Below are 21270 nucleotides of genomic sequence, written 5' to 3'. Positions count from 1 at the left end.
GTTTCACCCCCCTTCAAATAACTTACTGTTTCAGCTTTTTACCAATGATCAGGTTTTCACAAACCTCTTACAATATTTTTGCAAGGTATAATATTGTTGTGTAAATCACAGCAAACTAGACTTCTATTTGACAAACCCCATAGACAGTGGTGGTTCCAGAAGACTATAATAACCTTATTTTTAATGTACTGTGTTTCTGTTTAGATATATTTAGGTATGGAAATACCTACCACTGTGTTCAATTGTCTACAGTATTCACTACAGTCACCTGCTGTACAGCTATGTAGCCCAAGTGTGTAGTAACCTAGACCATCTAGGTTTGATATTCACACAGTGATGAAATCGCCTCACGATACATTTGTCAGAATGTAACTCTGTAGATAAACAATGCATGACTGTATTTTAGATGCTTCTACTTATCAGCTGATATTGGAGGGGAAAACATTGAAGGATATTCTGATCTTTGAGGATGTTGGCAGGTGAGAGGGATACTGTTTCTCATTTGCCTCCAAGTTGCACAACTCCATGGATAAGACCCATAAATCTATATTTGCCAGTCTTCTTGGCCGGGCGCGGTGGCTCAAGCCTGTAATCCCAGCATTTTGGGAGGCCGAGATGGGCGGATCACAAGGTCAGGAGATCGAGACCATCCTGGCTAACCCGGTGAAACCCCGTCTCTACTAAAAAATACAAAAAACTAGCCGGGCGAGGTGGCGGGCGCCTGCAGTCCCAGCTACTCGGGAGGCTGAGGCAGGAGAATGGCGTAAACCTGGGAGGCGGAGCTTGCAGTGAGCTGAGATCCGGCCACTGCACTCCAGCCTGGGTGACAGAGCGAGACTCCGTCTCAAAAAAAAAAAAAAAAAAAAAAAAAGGTTTTCAAAAACTCACCATCCTAATTTAAAGTTGACTGAGCTGCAAGCCTTTTCAAAGGTGTGTCTTCTCCAAAATTGACTATGATGAAAACTGCCACCCTATTCATTCATTTATTATTATCCTGTCTCCTTTTTTGGTTTTCGCCTCTTTTAGGAGTCTGTCTCTTCTTTGCCATCAGTCCTCTGAGGGTAGGAATCTGCCTCACATATTTTGATTTCCCCATGGCCTTTCACTTAATAGATGTTCAATAAATTGCTTCATAAATAAATGAACAAAGGAGGGAAAGAATAAGGGAATAGGAAACGACCTGAGGAAAAAAGTGAAACAAATTTGTTGAAAGTTCTTTTGCTTTCCACGCAACTATATAACAATTATTCATACACTTAATCTCTACTGATTTCAGAGATATTCTCATGAATGAAAAACGCAATTTGATCAATGCTTACCCAGGGAAATCAAAAAAGAAAGATTGTTCTTTCCTTACCTAACCTTGGCTATAAATAGATAATTATTACTTTGTCACAGAATTTGGGCTATTTCTACTGTTGGGGAAAACTTCAATGCAGTTCCTTTCACAGGCAGCAGAGTCATGATAAAGTAGCCCTTTAAGGCAGTCATTTCTTTTCTCTTCAACAACCCAAAATGTCTGCTCAAAAAACAGACTTTGGAAAAATCTAAAATGCAAGTTCCACATTTCCAGCTATTCACAGTTGAATTAATAAGCTTGGTCCAGTGAACTACAGTGCAGTAGATGGAAATCATTTACATTAACTTTGTTACTCTCTGGTAGAAAATAATGTGCCTCAATCCACATCACTATAAAAGGAGCCAGATCAGATTCACATAAAAAGCTAAAAACCAACACACAAGCCATAATGCTAGTGTGCCTATTCTGAGTAAGCAAATCAGGAGCTAATCTCACAATGCTTTGAGCTTCTTGAGTAGTTTCTTTTGCATAGTTGTAGGTATACAGGGCAATGAACAATGAGAGGCTATTTGCTGATTAACTGACCTCTGAGATTTACCCAGAGGGCAGTCTCTGCTTTTGTTTTCAAAATTAATGTGTCAATGTCCTCTAGCCAAAGCCCACCAAGAACACACAGGTACTTGAAAAAGTTGGGTTTATTACTTGGTTCAACAAGAGAGAGCAATCAACTTGGGTGTAGTTAGGCTAAATAGAGGCATCTTCAAAGATGTCATTGGATCCGAATCCCCAGAACCTAGAGGTATATGACCGCATGGGGAAAGGCACTGTGCAGAGAAGATGTAGAAAGGACTTGAGATGGAAGATCACCCTGCGTTATCTGGTTGTGCCCAATGTAATCACAAGAATCCTTATGAAAGGGAGATAAAGAGAGGTTTGGACACACATGGACAGGAGAAGGCAATGTCAACATGGAGCAGAGAGAGTTAAAGATGCTGGCCTTGAAGACTGGAGCGACGGAGCCACAAACTGTCCTCCCCTAGAGCCTCCAGAGGTCAAATACCCGGGACTTATTCTGGCCGCACTTGCAGTAGGCTGGAAATACTGTTAAAATGTGTATCTATACCTATATATATACACACACATATATATTAAATACATGTATATTTATAAATATATAAATATTTTATGTAATATGAATAATGTATAATATAATATAAAATATATAATATAATCTGTATTAATTATAATCTTGTATATTTATATATGAATAAAAATGTATAGATATATTAATATTTAGATACAATTTGTGTTATATAAATATGTATTAATGTATATGTTAATATGAATACATTTATATTTTAGATATTTATATAAATATAAGTCTATATTTATTATATAAATGTAAGTATATATTTTTATATATCTCTTTTATTCCAATGAATTTATTGCAGTAAAAGTTTCGCTTTCATTGCAATAAAGCACATATAATATACAGCTTACCGTTTTAACCATTGTAAAGTATATAGTTCAGTGGCATTAAGGATATTCACAAAATCGCTCAACCACCACCTCTATCTAGTCCCAGAACACTTTCATTACCCAAAAAGGAGCCACTCGCCAGTTCCCCTTCCCAGCCCCTGGCAACCTCCAATCAGCTTTCTGTTCACATCAAAAAATGAAAACCAAGACACAAACCAAAACCCAACTGTGAGTTCTGTGTAAGTCAATCAGGAATTTATTTCACAAGGCTTTGAACTCCTTAAGTAGTTTCTTTTACATAGTTATAGGTATAGAGGGCAATGAAAAATAAGCAAATAAGGACGTGGTGTCTCACCCTGTGATTCCAGCACTTTGAGATGCTGAGGTGGGTGGAGCTCTTGAGGTCAGGAGTTCAAGACCAGCCTGACCAACATGGTGAAACCCCATCTCTACTAAAAAAAGAATACAAAAAATTAGCTGGGCCTGGTGGTGCACGCCTGTAATCCCAGCTACTTAGGAGGTTGACGCAGGAGAATCACTTGAAATCCAGGAGGCGGAGGTGGAGGTGGAGGTTGAGGTGAGTGGAGATTGCGCCACTGCACTCCAGCCTCGGCAACAGAGCCAGACTCCTTCTAAAAAAAGAAAATGAAATGAAGGCATAGAGGGCAATGAAAAACATGTACGTGTGTGTGTGTGTATATATATATATGTTTGTATTTTTTATGATAAATGCTTTTTATTACATAATATTTAGTAGTCATGCTCAATCAGCAAGGTCAACAGAAACTTGTAAAGGTTCTGCTAAGTAATCTTGCACACTAATCCGTACACATTTTTCAATGCAGTAACATTAAAATAATCCTTAAATCCTTTATTTATACAGTTCTGCAAACCGGGGAATAAATACAGCCATGAACACACAAGAAGTTATTTTCTTAAAGCCAGTAAGACTAACAGAGACTAAAATGTATTGATAAGCCAAAGACTGACCCTGATCCTAATAGCATGAAACTCAAAGTAGCTCTTGGTTAGAAAAGTGCGGTGGAGGGTACGGCAAAGTGACACTCTATGTTCTCCTCCGTCGTCTATCCTTATTTTGGGCATTTCATATAACTGAAACAATGTCATACGTGGCCTTTGTGTCTTTCTTCTTTCACTGACCATGATGCTTTCAAGGTCCTTTCAGACCAGGGAAACCTTATCTATCACTGATGAACATGGAAAGTGACATGGTACAGGTGCTGTGGAAGACAACTTGAAGATCCCTCAACGAGACAAACACAGAATAACTGTATGACCCCAGAAACATTCCTGTTTTACTATGTGTTTTTCCTGGGAACACTCTCTAACAAATTTTCTATGAACCTCTGTTCTGAATATGCTTCTAGGGAACGCAAAGCAAACACCAACGCCAATGCACCCACTGAATTATGCAAAAAAAAAAAAAAAATCACATTGCTAACTGTCAGAAACTCTCCACAAAGGGTGTAGCTAAAGCTTTCCAACTGTGCTCATCCTATGGTTGCAAAAATTCAAAAAATAACAGACATTTTGTTGATCAGTGAGTATAGAGATCTAAAAAGAAGATACACCATGTCATGCTGTCATAGGGCAATTCTCACCCCATACATCACAACTTCCAAAATGTTCTGATGTTTCTTTTCTTTTTTGAGACCGAGTCTCGCTCTGTCACCAGGCAGGAGTGCAGTGGCGCGATCTCAGCTCACTGCCAGATCCGCCTCCTGAGTGCAAGCGATTCTCCTGCCTCAGCCTCCCGAGTAGCTGGGACTACAGGCACATGCCGCCACGCTCAGCTAATTTTTGTATTTTTAGTAGAGACGTGGTTTCACCATGTTGGCCAGAATGATCTCGATCTCTTGGTCAGAATGATCTCGATCTCTTGACCTCATGATCCACCCGCCTTGGCCTCCCAAAGTGCTGGGATTAGAGGCGTGAGCCACGGCACCAGGCCTGATGTTTCTTATCTCATTGTTGAAGCTAAGCCATCCTTCACGTCACACTTTTAATACAAATCACTGCTTAGTTTGATTTCTCTTCTTCCTGTATTGAATGAGAATTCGTCAAATGTCTACATGCCTATTGCAATGCTTGCTGCGGGTTTTTAAAGACCTATCCTTATATACCCTTGTGACATTTCATGGCATAAAACGTACATTTAAAAATAAATACATATATTTTTTAAATAAATGGGTATATATTTTGAAAATAATTATACTTTTAAAAGATAAGTATAAACATTAAAAAATAAATACATATATTTTAAAAGTAAATATATTTTAAATATATACATTTTAAAATAAATATATCTTAAAATATATATTTAAATATATATTTTATAAATAAATATATAATAGATATGTTTTTAAAAATATATATTTAAATATACATTTTATAAATAAATATATGTATAAAAATATATTTAAATATATATATTTTAAAAATAAATATATATATTTTGAAAATGTTGATGATTATAAAAATGTTCTTGGGCCTAGATAGAGGAGCTGGTTGCAGGACATTGTGAATGTACTAAATGCCACTGAATTGTATACTTTGAAATGGTTAAAATTTTAAATTGTGTGTTGTGTGTATTTTATTGCAATGAAAGACAAGGATACACACAAACACTTAAATATTTTAAAAATAAATTTCAGCAATATAACAAAGATATATAATTGTATCTGTATTATGTCTGTTTTATATATAAATAATATCTATTTATACAATATAAATTGTATAAATATAATTATACAATATAAATATATAACATACAAATAAGTAATATATCTAATATATAGTATACATTAGATATATACATACACATGTAGGTATATATGTGTGTATTTAGTAGTATATATATACACACACACAGGGAGTGAGAGTGATAAAGTGTTAAATCAACAGAAGACAAGTAAGGTAGCATATAATGTCTGATACCAAATATGTGACTCATTTCTCTCTGTTCAAAGAAAGAAGAAAATTAGACAACAGAGCGATGCCGCCAGACATTAAAAGTGATTATTTTAAGGTGTTAAGTTCATGAATGTTTTGTTTTGTTAAAAAAATTTTCTTGACTTGGTAGTTATTCGGGTTATGAATACAGAAGTTTGAATTGAACTGGAGCTCCTTGTGGATAAGAAATATTGACTGCTGGAAAAGCAAATCCAATAAGACTGCGTTCGGTTGACACCTCTCACAGAGAGTACAGATATGCCCCAAGTCTTGGTAAACCTATAGGATTTTATTTGAAACTTGGCAACACATGCTGAAATACACAATCATATTTATTTCTGGAGAAACATGTATGATCAGGAAGTATCATCTCAAGAAAATTTTAGTAATAACTTAGAGATTCTTAACCCAGAGCAATAATGAAAAATATAAAATGAAAACTACCTGAAAATACATAAGGACATTTAATGTGGACATACCTTTATATATTCCAACTGATTGCTTGTAAAATCAGAATCATGTGAGGGTTGAGGTTTGATCTCAAATCATTGGGTGTAACCTCATTTAAAATCTAATTTAAAAATCAGGGAATACATAGCAAAACAGGTTTTGAAAACATACTGGCTTGAATTAATGTCCTTGAGATGAATACACCTTTCTTTGAACTAATTGTAACATTTCAAGATTTTGCTTAACGACGTGTCCCTTAAAACTCAAGGGCCAGTTTATGCATAATGCAAAAAATAGATACAATACAAGAGAGAATGAAATTGGAACTGCAAAAGAATGAGAAATTTGGAAAAGATTAGCCTTGTGTCCTTGAAGTGTCCTGGAAATTCTTGGGTATGTACGAATCCTAGCGCTCCCCTGTAAAAGCATTAACTGAACCACTAATTAAACCTAGGATGATTAAACTCATGTTTCCATGAATTAGCCTTTATAATAGCAGGCCTTCCGACTAGGTTAAGCAGAAATGAATTTATTACCTTGTGGTTGTTAGTTAATGGAATTTGTGAGCACTTTAAAAGTTAATATGGATGTTTCAAAACCAAAAGTAACCCAGGCAGGAGAAATATCCAAGCCAAATGCAGAACTGTCCCCATAAAAACCCCTACTAAGAGACTCAAGTCACAGAACCCCTGGCCAATTACAGCTATCATCACTCAGATCTCACTCTGATGTAGCTGTCTGACATCACTTAACCACAATCAAGATCCTAACTCAAGTAAAAATGGGGGAAAATACAGTCTTTAGTGATCACCTTCTACTATACATGCAGACTTCCCAGGGCTGAAGTGACATGGAAAGACACAGTATTTCATAAAAACATTCCCATAAAGAAATTCAACAATACATCCATAAAAGAGCGAAAAAAAAAAAAGTTAATTTCAGTAACTTCAGTAAGAACCTGTTAAATATTAATCACAATGGGTGTGAATTTCAACTGTGTCCTATGAGAAATACATGTAAATCCTAATAATATATGTCTTAGTCAGTTCACGTTGCTATGACAGGATACCATAGACTTGGCAGCTTAAACAACAGGCTTATATTTCTCACAGTACTGAAGGCTGCAAATTCAAGATTAAGGAACCAGTAGATTCAATGTTGGGTGAGGGCTCACTTTCTGGTTTGCAGATGGCCACCTTCTTACTGTGCCCTCACATGGAAGTGGAAAGAAGTTCTGGTGTCTCTTCCTCTTCTTATAACAGCATTAATCCCAATATGATGTTCCATTTTCATGACTTAATCTAAACATAATTACCTCCCAAAGACCCCACCTCCTAGTACCATGCCATTAGAGATAAGGGCTTCAACATATGTTTTGAAGAAACAGAAACCTTCATCCATAGCAAAATGTATTAAATATTTATGAAAATGTGTAATAATTCTTGCAGATACATTATCAAATAAAACTGAAGGACATTATAGCCTTGTGGCTTTTAAGAAATATATAGACATAATGACACAAGGCACATTCTCAAATAAGACTGGTCCTGCAAAATTCTACTGCTATTTAATTTGCAATAAGAAGATAAATTCCATCAAGGGGAAAAAATCAATAGCAGAATCTACAGCAATTTAAAAAGATTAAGGTTTTATCAAAAGTACAAAAGTGACTGCATTTTAAAAAAGTAATCAGCTTGTGATTCCAGCAAGTGGGTTTAACTGGCAAGAATTAGCAATTTGGGGAAGAAACAATCTTTGTTTTGCACAGATTACAGCAGGAATACAGAAAAAGAAATGGTAACAATATAAAATAGATTGAGAATAGGCATATTACAAATTAGTCTGAAAATACCCATTCACTCACTCAAAGCAACATATATTTATTGATCAGTATTTATTTATAATTGCCATATAAAGATAGTAAAAATGGATATATCAATATAGACCTCATGCACTCTTAAGGAAATAATAGCAAAATAGAAACATTTTCTGTGATGGTGGAGGGAATTTTAAAGCCCCTTGGAGTTCATTTTGTTTTATTAGTGGAGCTGTTACAGAGAAATAGAACATTCATCAAATAGTCAATCAATCAAATAAAATCACCTGATTATCCAAGATGCTACCTAAAACTCCAAAACAATGTGGAAGAGGGATTATAGTTAATCACAAAAGATTTCCTAAAGGCTCTAAGTAAATGCTGAAATCATTTGTTATATAGGGCTGTCCAACACAGTTCCCACATCCAAACATGGGAGAGGAGAGACAATGAACAAAGGTCAGGTGAGTGGATTTTATATTCCAGTGTAGATTATATTGAAGTTGTACAGGGCTTGGAATACTAGAAAATATTCGCTGAATGACAGAAGGTGATTTTTAGAGATTGGCATGTTAGGAACAGAAAAGAAGAAGGCAATACAACTTTTGTAATGAAGATTCATGGTTTGGCCATAGCAGGGAGAGATGGAGGAAGGATGAAAGCAAGTTTCCTAAGGAGAAGAAGCATAGGAACTCAGGGGTACTGCCAAAAATAAAGATGAGGGCCATGCTAGTTGTGATGATAATAAGCAAAGAGTTGAATCATTCAAACACTTAGTACAAAGAGTTGGGTGGAGACAGACAATTATAGCAAGGGCGTTTGTGCTAGAGAATGAAAATTGGGTGCTTTCAAGTACAGAGAGGAAAATGGATATGTAGCAGCTCAAATAAACAAAGAAGACATGCTCATTCAGCCTCATAGAATGAGAGATGAGAAAGAAACATGATATGTCTCTTCCTAAGTTACCCCAAAGCTGATGCACAATTGCAGAAGGATGTCCTTATTCCTCTGCAAGGATCCCAGAGGGTGGAGGCAACAGTGTTTTCCCAAGGAACAGGGCTTCCGCAGACATTTGTTGGCCTTTATGGTTCAGGAAATAACATACACGAGTTTGTGTACTTAATTATCAGGTATCACACATTGATCGTATATGGACCACAGGTTTGAATTCCAGAATTGTCATAAAGAAAAGCAAGTTAGGTTCTGTTTCTCGTTGACATGTTACATGCTCCAGTCAAATGAAAGCTGTCAAACTCAAGCACAATCTCTGCATTGAGAAACATTTGGAGATTATATTTAACAGTTTGAATATTCTGAGAGGTAAACAGGAAGTGATCTTATTATTCATCAATAGAGGAACCAATAGTCTGTGCGACCAAGAGATCCTGTCTCTAAGAAAATTAGTCAGGGCTGGGTGCGGTGGGTCACACCTGTGATCCTAGCACTTTAGGAGGCTGAGGCAGGCGGATTGCCTGAGCTCAGGAGTTTGAGACCATCCTGGGCAATATGGTGAAACCTCATTTCTACTAAAATACAAAAAAAAAAAAAATTAGCCAGACGTATTGGTGGGTTCCTGTAGTTCCAGCTACTTGGGAGGCTGAGGCATGAGAATCACTGGAACCTGGGAGGCAGAGTTTGCAGTGAGCCAAGATTGCACCACTGAACTCCAGCCTGGACAGAGAGAGACTCTGTCTCTAAAAACAAAACAAAACAAAACAAAACAAAAAAACAAAAAACAGTTAGCCAGATGTGGTGATATGTACTTATAGTCTCAGCTACTTGGGAGGCTGAGGCTGGAGGATCACCCTATCCCAAGAGGTTGAGGCTGCAGCAAGCTATGACAATGCCACTGCACTCCAGCCTGGGCAACAGAGCAAGGCCCTGTCTCAGAAAAAAAAAAAAAAATGGAGGAATAAATAAAGTACTTATTGTTTAATAATATAGAGACTTATCAAGCAATGGTTGATATATATATGTACACATGTGGATATATATGCATGTGGATATATATGAATATATGTGGATATATATCATATATATAGTCCAAAAGGTTACAATGAAGCATAGAGAGAAAACTAATATATCACACTTGATACTGGCATTGCATATCAAGTAGGGGAAATGGTCAAATTAAGTAATGGTGCTGAGAAATTTAGTTTTTCACATAAAAACATAAATAAATGAAAATATGCATGTCACTTAGGTTTCTGTAAGTACTCTCTATGATGTCAGTACAATGGTGAAACTGCCTAGTGATGCATTTCTCAGAGTGTATCCCCCTTATTAAGCAATGTATGCCTTTCTGTAAATACATATGCTCTTTGATTTATGATGGGGCTATGTTCTGATAAACCCATCGTAAGTTGAAAATACTGTGTTGAAAATGCATTGAATACATCTAACCTACTGAACATCATGGCTTAGGCCAGCCTACCTTAAAATGTGCTCAGAACAATCACATTAGCCTACAGTTGAGCAAAACCATCTCGCAACACAGTTCACTGTGGAGTAAGGTCGCTTACCCTCATGATCTCAGGGCTCACTGGGAGCTGTGGCTCCCTGCTGTTGTCCAGCATCCGGAGAGAATGTCCTACCGAGTATTGCTAGCCCCAGAAAAGATCAGCACTGAAAGTTTTAAGTACAGTTTCCCCTGAATAGAATCATTTTTACACCATCATAAAGTGAAAACACTGTAATTTGGAGAAACTCTGTGTGTGTATAAGCACACACACACACAAACACACATTCACATCTCAACATGAATATACCTGAAAAACCTAATGTTAAGTTTTAAAAACAAGTTATATAAGATATGTATGGGTTGATATAACTGATGGAAGATTTAAAAACAAAATATACTTGAGGCCAGGAGTTTGAAACCAGCCTAGGCAACATTGAAAAACTCCATCTCTACTAAAAATACAAAAAATATTAACTGGACGTGGTGGCACAGGGCTGTAATTCCAGCTACTTAGGAGGCTGAGGCATGAGATTCATTTGAGCCTGGGAGGCAGAGGTTGCAGTGAGCTGAGATCATGCCACTGCACTCCAGCCTGGGTGACAGAGTGAGACTCTGTCTCAAAAAATAACAAACAAAAACAAAACAGAAACAATATGTGTGTGTGTGTGTGTATACATATATAGGTTTCATAAGATTATAATAAATATTATATGTTTTAGGTTTTGGACTTACATAGAACTGTAGAATAATTTACAATTGGAAGTAAGTATATATCCAAATGCCTAGAAAAGCCATAGATAGAAATGAGTGAAATATATATATATACACACACACACACACTCTAGATATATAGAAAGAGATAGTCTACATACATGTGATATATAACATATGTATATCTTACATGCACATATATACATATAAATACACATACATATGAGAGAGAGAGAGAGAGAGAGAAGAAAGAGATGGGGCCAGAGACCTGGGTTCTGTCCAAGGCAAATGATGGAAGCCACCATGATGTGAAATACATACCTTTGTTGTACAAAGCCACTCAAAATTTACAGTATATAAATAAATGCAGCTGCTATTTACTACAACTTCATACAGTTCTACGTGTTTGAAAAATGCAGTAATGTCCTGGGTCCTTTTATATTGATTTCAATAATTTTGAGTAAATTCTCAGAACTTAAGATACAGTCAAACTCAACATTAAAACGTAAGTATATTCTAAAACAAAGCAACATTTTTTCTACTGAAGTATTCGAGCAGACCATTGAGTTTTCCTAATAGCCATGTGGCCTGAAAGTATCCATATATCAATATTATTCTCAAAATGTGAAATACTTTTGCAATATGTACCATGCCATGATAGAGTAGTCATGGTAAATAAGTTACTTATCAATCTCAGTAGAAGAAAACAAGGTTAGAAAAAAAAAAAAAAAACTGGAAATTTTCTCCTGAAGTCGTGAGTACTAGATTTTAAAAGAAAATATAATGAAATAAAAATAGATCAGCTTTTAGAATCTACACAATATATGTCAGTGGATTTATTCAATAAGTTTATATTTTCTTTAGTGGCATGTGATTTTCTGATGATAGGCCAACTTCTGGTTTAAATGCCAAATCTTGTAACATCTTAGTAAACACTGAAAAGATAAACAAAAACTCATTTAAAATTGAAAGTGCTCATGTATTCATATGCTCAGGAGATTTTTTAAAATGAAAAGGAGAGTTATGCATTTAAGGATACTTTAAGGGGTAATTATTTTCTAAACCTTTATTTCTCTCCTGCCCCCATTTAATGAAGAAATAAGTCCTGTCCTTGAAGCTTGATGTTCTCATGAATATTCTTCAACAATTAGCCACTGGGGACCCCTTAAATTGAGAATTCTATAAACAGTACTTGAAATTACATATTCAAACAGTACAACCACTAATTCTTTTAATTGTTTATATTGACCTTCTTTTTCCAAGAAAATCATTCTCCCATAGAAAGTACAACATAATCTTTCCCAGACTAAAGAAGAGTCAATTAGATTTAATTTGTTCAATCAGAGATGATAAACAGATTTTAATTTGCCTTACAAAAGGAAAGGCAACATTATAGTGACTTTTGGTGGTGTTATAAAACATCCTATTGAATTGCAGTTGAGGGAAAAGATCAATGTGCAAGTATAGCATAATTGTTTTACTTAAAAGTGTAATTTTTCACATGGATACTTTTGGCCACTTCTAAACTCAAGAAATGACATGATAATCTGTTCACAATCAACAAATATTTACAACATAGAGAAGTTGAACTCAATATTTTTTCATTGTTTCTAATTAGACAGTTGTAAACCAATAACCACACCCACAATAAAATTAGCATTTTGGGAAGATGTAATGCTAGGAAGCCGGTAATGTACCTAATAAGTGAGTCACTTTGAAGAATGACAAACTCTGTCAATTTCAAAGCCATATTTATATTTTTAAATGTTCTTCATTCCATTGGCTTGCAGAAGGGATTGATATCTTTAAAACATAGATTTTCACTTTGGGAGGCCAAGATGTGAGGATTGCTTGAGTCCAGGAGTTTGAAAGAAGCCTGGGCAACATGACAAAATCTCATCTCTACAAAAAATACAAAAATTAGCTGTTTTGGTGGCATAGACCTGCAGTCTCAGCTCTTTGGGAGGCTGAGGTGGGAGGATTGCTTGAGCCTGGGAGGTGGAAGCTGGAGTGAGCTATGATTGCAACACTGCATGCCAGCCTGGACAATAGAGCAAGACCTTCTCTCAAAAAAAAAAAAAACAAGAAAAACAGCTAATCAACAAACTATGTATCTGCTCATTAGTTTATAATGGGGATTCAAAGTATTATTCATTATCATGTTGAATGAAAAGAATCAGTGTCACACAGGAAAAATTGGAGAAAAAGAAACCAGTACATGAAAAATTAGTCACCCATTCTCCAAAATTATTCACAATATATCCTAAAGGGATAGAACAGAGGAAAAAACTTCAAAGGCGCTCATATTGAGTTTGCATCCTTTTTGCATACACTCTGTGATCTAGAATGATATAGGATATTTTTAAGGAACTGGCTTTCTTGAAAATACACATTCAATATATGTTGAAATTTCACAGGTAATAGGTGGACATTTAGGACATACCATTGACTGGAGATGTATGTTTGCAATACTAGCCTGTTGATGCCAACTTAAACAATTTAAAAACTTCTACAGTGCTTGGAGAAATTAAATGCTGGTGTACTCTTATTCTTAGATAAATACTTGACCACATGGAGTTAATATAAAGTCGCTTGAACCCGGGAGGTGGAGGTTGCAGTGAGCCGAGATCGTGCCACCACACTCCAGGCTGGGTGACAGAGTGAGACTCCGTCTCAAAAACAACAACAACAACAACAACAACAAAACATCTTCCTAGGCTATCAAATCCTTAATAGTAACATCACTGTTTGCTAACATTTTGGAGGCAATATAAGAAAGACAATCTGCAAGAAATCAACTGTTTATAAATATGTTTAATCTATTTGAAAGGCAGTGAGATTGCATCATGCACTAATCACACAATCCTAAAATCCCACTTCTAAGTGTCTATCAAAGAAACATAAAAACGTATGCCTACAACAACTTGTACATGAATTCAAAGCAGCTTTATTCACAATATTAAAAAAACACACAAAACACTAAAAACAAACCATAGATTCATCAACTAATGAATGAATAAACATTTATCCATTTCACACAACGAAAACTCTTCAGCATATCAAAAGCAAAAAAAAGTAATAAATACGACAACATAGATAAATCTTAAAAAAAACACTATGCTACGTGAAAGAAATCAGACCCAAAAGTACGCGTACATGCAAGATGCCATATATACGAAATTCTAGAAAAGGCAAAACTAGAGGAATGGGAAATGGATCTGGGCTTGTCTGGGGCAGGGAGTTATGAAAAAGGATTGATGGCAAGGAGAATAAAGCAACGTCGTAGGATGCTTCAGCTGGTGTGCCTTGTTTGGCAGGGGTTACACAGAATAATAAAATTAACAGAACTCATAAAATTTACACTTTAAAAGGTGTTGTATGTAAATTGTGCCTCAGTAAAGCTGGAAACTGTACTATAAAGCTGAAAAGTGTATATTTTACATGAAACTTTCATGTTTAACTTTGTGCATTTTAATTATCTATTTGTTTATCCATCTACCCACTTTATAAGCTCTCTATTTACCTATCCATCTATCTATATATGTATCTATCAGCCTATCATCTATCTATCTATCTAAATTATCTGTCTATCTATCATACATCCATGATCCACTATCTATCTATCCATCATCCATCCATTCATTATGTATGTGTTTATGTACCTATGTGTCTATTTCTCTATTCATCCATTATCTCTTTATACTATCTAGCTAGCTATCATCTATCCATCATCTATTTATCCAACATCTATTTATCTATCTACCATCCATCCATTTATCTGTGTATCTATCTATCCATCATTCACCCATTTACTATTCATCTATGTCTATCATCTATCTATCTCTTTATCTCTCTATGTATCTATCTATTCTATAATGTACCCATGAGCCATCTATTTATCTATCTGTCATGCATTCATTATGTATGTATGTATGTATGTGTTTATATAACTATGTGTCTATCTCTCTATTCATCCATTATCTACCATACATCCATATATTTATTTATCTATCTATTCATTCATCATTTGTCCATTATCTATCTATCTATCTATCTATCTATCTATCTATCTATCTATCTATCTATCTATCTATCTATCTGTCTATCCATCCATCTAGCTGTCTACCTAACCTATAATCTATCTATCTATCTATCTATCTATCTATCTATCTATCTATCTATCTATTTTTCACTCTGACCTAAGTGTCATCCATGATACATAGAATGATTCTGCTCTACCCCTATAATGAAAAAAATCAGGTTTGCAGTCAAGAACCGGGGTAATCTTGCCTCCAACTTCTATTTAACCTCCTTCTCCCCTACAAAAGGAGACTCAGTCACCTCTTTGGTATGTCCAATTAGCTTTCTAAGTGTTTTCTACAACCTGTCTTCATATGATAGACTTCAAATAAAAATTGAGTCTCGTCACGACCTGGAAGGTTGGATTATTCACAAGGACCTATTTTCCATGCAGGACTTATCTTTTCCATCTTGCTCTTCTCCCTCTTTGACCACGTATGAGCCTTTTAACTGAGCTATATCATGTATATCTATCCAATTTAGCTTATTTCTCTTTTACATATGAGAAAGTGGGTTCGAAGAGATTAAGAAACATATCTACATAATGAGTGAAGGTCAGAGTCAACTAAATTGAAACACTGTGCTTTGCCCAACACAATAAAGTGGGAAGTAGAATACCATGTCTTACATAGCCCATGTCTGCAGTAAAATGCATTGTGTTCATTTTATACCCAGTTCTGGATATTGCTAGCATTTTATTGTGTCAAAGTCTATCACTGATATTTCCTTATAGCATCTTCTCTTTAAAAATGCATCATATTTTCACCTAAAATATGAAAAAGTGCTATTAAAAATTTATGTTATTATGGAGTAAAGTTTTATTTTATGCTCAAGCTCTGTTGGCCTTACCATAACTATCTAGGTGCTTTTGTCACATAGTGCATGGGGTTCTCCTGTTCAAATTTTAAGCCTGTTGGTAGGAAACCTCATTTCTATAAGAAATCAAGGGTAATAACCCCATTTTATAAATTTTCATCACAACCCATGTTCTGTTCAGGTAATCTGAATCAAATTGTATAGATACGACATAAATCTTACACACTACGAGATATATTTAACAAAATAAACAGTTTAATTTTTCTATATTGATCTATTTCTTTCCACAAATAGCATTTAAGTGAACACGCAAATTTAACTGAACATGGACAAAAACTTGAATTGATAATCTTAAATAACACTAATGCTTCTTGCATATTCTGATATACCTAGAGGAGAAAATTCCTCAAAATCTTTCTTTTTAAAGAAATCTTTCCTTTATTTTAAAGAAATCTTTTAAAAAACTTTTATTTTATTATAAATTATCTAATTATAATTGTATATATTTATGGGGTAAAGAGTGATGTTATGATATATGTATAAAATGTAGAATGCTTAAAATCAAACTGAATAACATAGGCATTATATCAAATACTTTTTTTGTGTGTGGTGACAACACAGGAAATGTACTCTCTTGCAATTTTGAAATATACATAATATACTGTTGGTGAGCATGTAAACTTCACAGGCATTATGGAAAGCCACATGGAGGTTTCTCAAAAACCTAAAAATAGAATTACTATACGATCCAGCAACCCCACATCTAGGTATATATCCAAAGGACCTGAAATCAATATGTCACATAGCTATCTACACTCAAAATCTTTGTCCTCATAGACCTAAATTTAACTATTGGTATTTAATATTGTCTTAGTCCATTTGGGCTGTGTGATGGTAATTAATTGTCAACTTGATTGGATTGAAGGATGCAAAGTACTGATTCTGGGTATCTCTGAGTGTTGCCAGAAGAAATTAACATTTGAGTCAGTGCACTGGAAAAGGAGGACTTACTCTCAGAAAGACCTGCCCACAATCTGGGTAGGCACCAACCAATTGGCTGCCAGCTTGGCTCGAAAAAGCAGTCAGAAGAAGGTGGAAGAACCTGACTTGCTGAGTCTTCCAGCCTTCATATTTCTCCTGTGCTGGGTGCTTCCTGCCCTCGAACATCGGACTCCATGTTCTTTGGCTTTTGGACTCTTGGACTTACACCAGTGGTTTCCCAGGGGCTCTCAGGCCTTCAGTCACAGACTAAAAGACTGCGCTGTCGGCTTCCCTGCTTTTGGTGCTTGGACTGAGCCACTACTGGCTTCCTTGCTCCTCAACTTGCAGAAGGCCTATCATGGGACTTCACCTTGTGATCGTGTGAGTCAATACTCCTTAATAAAATCTCTTTAATATATATATCTATCCTATTAGTTCTGTCCCTCTGGAGAACCCTGACTAATACAGGCTGCTATTACAAAATATCATAAACTGGGTAGTTCATGAAAAACAGACATTTATTTCTGACAGTTCTGTTGCCTGAAAAGTTCAAGACCAGGGTGTCAGCATGGTCAGGTTCTGGTTCTGGTAAGTGCCACTTTCTGGGTTGCAGACTGCTGACTTCTCTCTGGATCCTCATATGGCGAAAAGAGCAAGGGAGCTTTCTGGGTGCCTTTTAGAAGGGCTCTAATCCCATTCATGAAGCCCCACCCTCATGGCCTCATCACCTCCCAAAGGCCTCACCTCCTAAACCAATCACATAGATGATTAGGTTTTCAGCATATGAATTTTGAGGGAACACAAACATTTAGGCCATAGTAAGATATTATGTCATGTCAATAAATTATTGAATGAGCAAAAAATTCTTGAATGAGCAGTCCCTTATATTAACATCATCAATACTTTACCATGAATTACTTAAATACAGTATACAACTGGCAGATTTTCAAGCAGTGATGTTGGGCAGAATATAAAGGCAGTGAGTTCTGAGACTTTGAGAGAACCCAAAACCAGAAGAAGCAAACTTAAAACAGAAGACACAGTAATACATGTTATGAATAGTCACATAAGTATGGTGTTTGAGGGATTTCTTGGATGAGTTGTGTATTAGTCTGTTCTCATGCTGCTAGTAAAGACGTACCCAAGACTGGGTAATTTATAAAGGAAAGCGGTTTAATGGACTTACAGTTCCAAATGACTGGGGAGGCCTCATGATCATGGTGGAAGGCAAATGAGGAGCAAAATAGTCACATCTTACATGGAGGCAGGCCAGAGAGTGTGTGCAGGGCAACACCCCTTTATAAAACCATCAGCTCTCATGAGACTTATTCACTATCATGAGAACAGCACAGGACAGACCTGTTCCCCTGATTCAATTACCTCCCATCGAGTCCCTCCCACAACACCTGGGAGTTATGGGACCTACAATTCAAGACGAGATTTTTGTGGGGACACGGTCAAACCATATCAAGTTGCAAAGTGCCATTGTACAACCTCAGAACAGTGATATATCTGTCAGATACACAAGGTGATGCTTCAGTAACTAACAATCCCCCATCTCCACAGTGTAAGTCAACCAAGGTTTGTCTCTCACTCACTCTTCCTCCATAACAGGTTTCCAGGTGACAAGGAGACACTGTCACCCAGAGAATTCAGGGATACAGTCACATGGCTGTGAAATCTCATAAAAAAATACTGTAAAATTTTCAAAGTACTTAGCAACAACAGTGTCACTGTTGAAAACATTAAAAGTATTTTCAGTAGTTTTGCTGATAGAAGGCAGGAGAGGAAATGGTATTTAAGAAAATGAGCACCAAATAATCACATGTCTTTAGAGAATTGTAGATGAGGAGAGGGATTCATTAGGCACTATGATGGGTGTGTAGGATAGGGGTTTGGGAGGACTTAGAAAGTTGAACATATTTAGAGTCCAATTCACCATTATAATGGAAATTGCAGCCCTTGTAATTGTATTCCATAATATTTTTCTTCCTTCTTTTGCCTCTTCACTATATTGCTGAATTAAAATACAATAGTATTGAGGCTATTTGCACACAGAAGCACTCACTTTTAAAACATTAATTATCTTTTCTTAAATATTTTTGGTGTATAATTATAAGGGAAGATTGTTGGGAAAATATCATCAGCTTCACGAATTTTTGTACTTTATTCATTTCTCTATTGATTGAGTCAGGATCATCAGTTTTAGAACTGAGTCAATGAGAGAGGACTGATTTTGTTTCTTATGTTAAAATTTTCATTTATCAGCTGGCAGAATAAAGCAGGTAGGCACCTACTTGTTCATTATATTGCAGTGATACATTGGCTGTCTTTCTGGAGACAAGGAGATGTGGAATGAGTGAGATCATGATATTGTGTGTGTGTGTGTGTGTGTGTGTGTGCATGTGCCCACACAAAAACATTGGAGCCACAGTAAATATTTGCAACTGCTCCTCCTGAATTTACAAGACTACAGTGCATAACAGAATGGTCAACCTTTTATTCTCAATATTTATTAAAAGTTTCTTTTTGTTTTCATTCCTAAGAAGTAACTTTCCAAATAGAATTGATTCCCAAGTATGATTAGAGAAAAAAAAATGTTCAAAAGCACAGAAACAAAATTTTGAAATATAAGAAAAAGGACACATTTATTTAAATAAGATCATATGGTATATATAAGGTTGATGCAAAAAGTGGTTTTTGCCATTAAAAGTCATGGTAAAAGTAGTAACTATATCTATACATCTATAACTATAGCTACATCTATATTTATACTACATCTATATATATAACCATATCTATAACTATATCTATATGTCTACAATGACATCTATATCTATACATCTAGAACCACATCTGTATCTACACATCTATAGCTCTATATAATCACATATATGACTATAACTATATCCATACCTATAACTACATCTATAACTATAAATGTATCTATAACTACATCTATATCTATAACTACATCTAAACTATATCTATTCTTCATATATATCTATAACCATATCTATAACTACATCTATATCTGTAAGTACATCTATATCTACAACTACATCTTATCTATACTACTTCTGTATCTATATCTATGACTATATCTATATCTAGAAATATATCTATAACTACATCTGTATCTGTAACTACATCTATAACTATAAATATAACTATAACTACATCTATACCTATAAATATATCTGTTTCTATAACTACATCTAATCTATAATTACATCTATATTTATAAATATATAACTACATCTATATCTATAACTACATTTCTATCTATAAATATATTTTAATTATATCTGTATCTATATATATATAGATACCTATACCTATCTGTCTATAGATCTACATCTAGATTCCTATATCTATCCAACTACCTATGTATCTATACATTTGTATCTCTATCTCTATCTAACTACATATCTATAACTATCTATAACTACAACTACATCTATAAACATATCTACATGTATATTCATAACCATATCCATGCCTATATCTGTACATGTATTCATATATTTATACATTTGCAACAATATATATCTACATCTCTGTTATCTATGTCTATACCTATATCTATGTAGTTATATTTATATCTATCTATATCTAAATAACAGCAGTCATCTGTCACTTAACAATAGGAGTGTATTCTAAAAAATGAGTTGTTAGGCTGACTTTGTCATCATGGGAATATCCTAGTGTGCACTTCCACAAACCAAGATGGGACAGCCTACTACATACCTGGGCTGTATGGTGTAGCTTATTGCTCATAGGCTACAAGACTGTACAGCAGCATGTTCCTATACTAAATACTATAGGCAGTTGTAACACTATGGTAACTATTTCTGTACCAAAACATATTGCAGGGTAGTTGCAGAGAAAGGTACGGTAAAACAGAGAAAAGGTATGGTAAAAATATGGTCCCATAATCTTACAGAACCACCCTCATATCTGTGGCTCATTGTTAACCTAAATGTAATTATGCAGCCCATGATTCTGTATCTAAATCTATTTATATGAATACATCTGAGTCTATATAACTATATGATATCAATTGGATGTATGTTCCCGCCAAATCTCATGCTGAATTGCAGTCCTCAATGTTGGAGGTGGGGCCTGGTGGGAGGTGTTTAGGTCATGAGGACTGATTTCTCATAGTTTGGTGCTGTCCTTGAAATAGTGTGTGAGTTCTTA

The sequence above is a fragment of the Theropithecus gelada genome, chromosome X, assembly GCF_003255815.1.
Source record: "Theropithecus gelada isolate Dixy chromosome X, Tgel_1.0, whole genome shotgun sequence".
NCBI classification, from domain to species: domain Eukaryota; kingdom Metazoa; phylum Chordata; class Mammalia; order Primates; family Cercopithecidae; genus Theropithecus; species Theropithecus gelada.
The sequence above is the reverse complement of the archived record's forward strand: the minus strand, read 5'-3'. Positions refer to the sequence as shown.